Source organism: Penaeus japonicus, unplaced genomic scaffold (genome assembly GCF_977035675.1).
Source record: "Penaeus japonicus unplaced genomic scaffold, GWHDUDI00000001_assembly GWHDUDI00000020, whole genome shotgun sequence".
NCBI classification, from domain to species: Eukaryota; Metazoa; Arthropoda; class Malacostraca; order Decapoda; family Penaeidae; genus Penaeus; species Penaeus japonicus.
The window spans coordinates 15,411,922-15,416,921 of NW_028234422.1; the positions used below are offsets into that span (position 1 = coordinate 15,411,922).

A 5,000-nucleotide genomic window follows, 5' to 3' on the forward strand; every position below is an offset into this window, starting at 1 on the left:
GATTTAACCCCTTCAACACGAGGACGCGCATACTGCGTCATGGCTGAGTTCTGGTGGAATTAAGTTTTCTTTCTTCCGTATACTGTACGAGATCTTTCAGAATAGAGGTCGGATATGATACGATATATTACTTGACTTTCATTATTATTACATAGGAGTGGGATTCGCTTATACCTGGGGAGGCACTGATGGGCCCTGCTAGCAATCATTTTATTATTTATTTATGGAACATTACGTAAAAATATAAAACTTATTATATTATTACCATACTATTTCAATTGTTTTCTTTGGTCATCTGAGTGAGACCTCCCACCAAGGTCACTCTTTCCATCTTCCTCCCAACCCATGTAAATAACTTGTCACATGAGGTTAACTATGCATATTTTGATATTTAACACATGATGATTATGTAGAGGTTTTGGCTTAAAGCTTGTCATATTCAATAGTGACGTTTAAAATTTGGCGTGCGCCGGCAGCTCGGATACGGCGTGAGGGGTGTTTTCTACTGCCCGTAGTGAAGGGGTTAAGGGAAAATACTTTGCCCAGAGGGTGGAGAAAACATTTTCACCGTCACTCTTATTTTTAGCCAGTGTCCTACGGTATCAGTTATTACCCCTTCTCTTCTCCTTTCCCCCTTCCCTCCTCCTTTCCCCTTTCTCTCCTCCTTTCCCCCTTCCATCCTCCTTTCCCCCTTCCCTCCTCTTTTCCCCATTCCCTCCTCCTTTCCCCATTCCCTCCTCCTTTCCCCCTTCCCTCCTCCTTTCCTGCTTCCCTCCTTCCCTCCTCCCTCCTCCCTCCTCCCTCCTCCCTCCTCCCTCCTCTCCTCCTCACCTCCGCCCTCCACATCCCCCCTCCCTCCACCCCCTCCCCCCTCCTCCCTCCTCCCTCCTCCCTCCTCCCTCCTCCCTCCTCCCTCCTCCCTCCTTCCCTTCTTCCATCCTTCCATCCTCCTTTCCCCCCTCCCCAATTCCCTCATCCTTTCCCCCTCCTTTCCCCTCATCCCTCCTCCTTTCCCCCCATCCCTCCTCCTTTCCCCCCTATCCCTCCTCCTTTCCCCCCTTCCCTCCTCCTTTCCCCCCCCTTCCTCCATCATTTTGCACCGGTTCTTTTCACCTCCTCCTCCTCCCTTTCCTCTTCGCTCTCCCTTCCCTCCACCTTCTTTCCTCCTCCTCCTCCTCCTTTCCTCGTCCTCCTCCTTTCCTCCTCCTCCTCCTTTCCTCCTCCTCCTCCTTTCCTCCTCCTCCTTCTTTCCTCCTCCTCCTTCTTTCCTCCTCCTCCTTTCCTCCTCCTCCTCCTCCTCCTCCTCCTTTCCTTTTCCTCTCCCCTCCTCCTCCTCCCTCCTTATCCCATCCTCCTCCTCCTCCTCCTCCTCCTCCTGCACATCCTTTCCTCCTCCTCCTCCTTTCCTCCTCCTCCTCCTTTCCTCCTCCTCCTCCTCCTCCTTCTCCTCCTCCTCCCCCTCCTCCTTTCCTCCTCCTTTCCCCTCCTTCCTTTTCCCCTCATACTCCTTTCCTCCTCCTCCTCCTCCTTTCCCCTCCTCCTCCTCCTTTCCTACTCCTCCTCCCTCTCCTTCCTCCTCCTCCCTTTCCTCCTCCTCCTCCTTTCCTCCACCGCCTCCTTACCTTTCCTCCTCTCCTCCTCCCCCTCCTCCCCCTCCTCCTCCTCCTCCTTTCCTCCTCCTCCTCCTTTCCTCCTCCTCCTCCTTTCCTCCTCCTCCTCCTCCTTTCCTCCTCCTCCTCCTTTCCTCCTCCTCCTCCTTTCCTCCTCCTCCTCCTTTCCTCCTCCTCCTCCTTTCCTCCTCCTCCTCCTTTCCTCCTCCTCCTCCTTTCCTCCTCCTCCTCCTCCTCCTCCTCCTCTTCCTCCTCCTCCTCCTCCTTTCCTCCTCCTCCTTTCCTCCTCCTCCTCCTTTCCTCCTCCTCCTCCTTTCCTCCTCCTCCTCCTTTCCTCCTCCTGCTCCTCCTCCTCCTCCTCCTCCTCCTCCTTTCCTCCTCCTCCTCCTTTCCTCCTCCTCCTCCTTCCTCCTCCCTCCTCCTCCTTTTCCTCCTCCTCCTCCTTTCCTTTCCTCCTCTCCTTTCCTTCCTTTCTCTCCTCCTTTCCTCTCCTTCTCCTCCTCCCCTTCTCCTCTCCTTCTCTACCTCCTTCTCCTCTCCGTCTCCTTCCCCTCCTCCTCTCCCTCCTCCTCCTTCTTCTACTTCTCTTTCTCCTTCTCCTTCTCCGTCTCCTCCTTCACTTTCTCCTTCACATTCTCCTCCTCCTCCTCCTCCTCCTTCTCCTCTCCTCCTCCTTTCCTTCCACCGCTGTCCTCCTTTCCTCCTCCTCCTTCTCCTTCCTCCTCCTCCACCTCCTTTTCCTCCTCCCCTCCCTTCTCCTCCCCTCCTCCTCCTCTCCTCCTTTCCTCCTCCTCCTTTCCTCCTCCTCTCCCTCCTCCTCCTCCTCCTCCTCCTCCTCTACCTCCTCCCCGTCTTTCCTTTCCTCATTCCGCCCTTTCCTTTCCTCCTCTTCCTCATTCCTCCTTCCTTTCCTCCTCCTCTCCTCCCCTCTTCCTCTCCCTTCCCTCTCCTCCTCTCCTACCCTCCCCTACACCACCAACTCTCAACTCCATCCGTACCCTCCCCTCCTCTCCTCCTCTCCTCCCTAAAACCCTCCTCTTCTCCTCCTCCGCCCTAACCCTCCTCTTCCTCTCCTCCTCACTCCCTACCTCCTCTTCCTCCTTCCTCCTCCTCCTCCTCCTCATCCTCCTCCTCTCCCCTCCTCCTCCTCCTCCTCGCCTCCTCCTCCCCTCCCTCCTCCTCCTCCGCCTCCTCATCATCCTCCTCCTCCTCTCCGTCCTCCTCCTCCTCCTCTTCCTCCGCTCTTCCTCCCTTCCCTCCTCTTCTTCCTCTTCTTCCTCTTCTTCCTCCTCCCCCTCCCCCTCCTCTCTCCTCCTCCTCCTCCTCCTCCTCCTCCTCCTCCGCCTCCCCCCCTTCCTTCCTCCTCCTCCTCATCCTCCTCCCCCTCCCTCTCCTCCTCCCTCATCCTCCCCCCTCCTCCTCTCCTCCCCCCCTTCCTCCTCCTCCTCCTCCTCCCCCCCTCCTCCTCCCCATTCCCACTTCCCCCTCCCGCCTCCGTCCTTCCCCCCCTCCTCCTCCTCCTCCTCCCCCTCCTCCCCTCCTCCACTCCCCCTCCTCCCCTCCTCCTCCTCCTCCCCCCCTCCTCCTCCTCCTCCCTCTCCTCCTCCTCCTCCTCCCCTCCTCCTCATCCACCTCCTCCTCCTCCTCCTCCTCCCTCCTCCTACTCTGCCTCCTCCTCCTCCTCCTCCTTCCTCCTTCCTCCTCCTCCTCCTCCACCTCCTCCTCCTCCTCCTACTTCTTCCTACCCCTCCTCCTCCGACGTCCTCTAACCCTCTCATCCCTCCCTACTACTCCCCCCCCTCCTCCTCCTAACCTCCCTTACCCCTCTCTACCCCTCCTCTCCTCCTCCTCCTACCCCCCTCCTCCTCCTCCCTACCCCCCTCCTCCTCCCTACCACCTCTCCAACCTCCTCCCTATGCCCCTCCTCCTCCCTCCCAACCCCCTCTACCCTCCCCTATCCCCTCCTCCTCCTCCAACTCCTCCTCCTCCTGCCTACACTACCTCCCTCCTCCGACTCCTCCCTACCCCCTCTCCTCCCTCCGAGGCCGAAAATCCTACCACCCCCTACCTAGCCTCCCTACCCCATCCCGAGCCTCTCCTCCTCCCCCCTACCCCCCTCCTCCCCTAACCCTTCTCCTCCTCCCTCCTCCCCCCCCCTCCTCCCTCCTCCTCCTTCTCCTCCTCCTCCTCCTCCTCCTCCTCCTACTCCCTACCCCCCTCCTCCTCCCTTTTCCCTCCTCCTTACTACCCCCTCCTCCTCCCTACCCCTCCTCCTCCCCTCCCCCCCCCTCCTCCTCCCTACCCCCCCCCTCCTCCTCCCTACCCCCCTCCTCCTCCTCCCTCCCCTCCTCCTCCTCCCTACCCCCTCCTCCTCCCCCCTACCCCCCTCCTCCTCCTCCCCCCCCTCCTCCTCCTCCCTACCCCCCTCCTCCTCCTCCTCCCTACCCCCTCCTCCTCCTCTTCCTCCTCCTCCTCCCCTCCTCTCCTTCCTCCTCCTCCTCCTCCTCCTCCTCCTCCTCTCCTCCTCCTCCTCCTCTTCCCCCTTTTCTTACTCTTCCTCCTCCTCCTCCTCCTCCTCCTTCCTCCTCCCTTTTCCTTCTTCCTCCTCCTTCTTCCTTCTTTCTCCTCCCTCCTCCTCTTTCCTCCTCCTTCTTCCTCCTTCCTCCTTCTTCTTCCTTCTTCTTCCTCCTTCCTCCTTCCTCCTTCCTCCTTCTTCCTCCTCCTCCTCCTCCTCCTCCTCCTCCTCCTCCTCCTCCTCCTCCTCCTCCTCCTCCTCCTCCTCCTCCTCCTCCTCCCTACCCCTCTCCTCCTCCCTACCCCTCTCCTCCTCCTCCCTATCCCCCTCCTCCTCCCTACCCCCCTCCTCCTCCCTACCTTCCTTCTTTTCCTTCTCCTCCTCCCCCCTACCCTCCTTCTCCTCCCTATCATCCTCCTCCTCCTTACCTTCCTCCTCCTCCCTACCTTCCTCCTCCTCCTCCTCCTCCCTCCTTAGATAACCCATTCATTCCGGATGACGTCTTATCACGCCATCAAATTATTTCCCTCACAACGGATGACATCCTGTCATGTCATAAACTCTCCCTTTATGTGTATGTTCTACTTTGTCAATGCATTGTAGTTCAATTTGTTTGTACTCATTTTTATTGAAACCTTGAAAATGTGAAAAATGTACCAAAACTCTCCTTATCAATCCATAGAGTAGGGCGGGTGAAATTAGCTATTAATGGCTCAGTGTATCCTCTGTGCGTGCTAGCTATCTTACCGGCAGGAGCAGCATTGAGCAAATATACTCTCAGTTGTGAGTTGGTTAAAGGCCAACCTCTGTCTTTAGCTCTGCCATTGGTTGAGAATGGAGGTTACAAGTCCCCAAGTCAGACTGATTTAGCTCAC

The 5,000-nt window shown here is 57.7% G+C and overlaps 1 protein-coding gene across 1 annotated transcript in view; it reads left to right on the plus strand.

The window, feature by feature from the left end:
• Nucleotides 1-5,000, plus strand: part of LOC122260101 (uncharacterized) — a 136,720-nt gene that overhangs the window by 13,972 nt on the left and 117,748 nt on the right. The window lies entirely within an intron of this gene.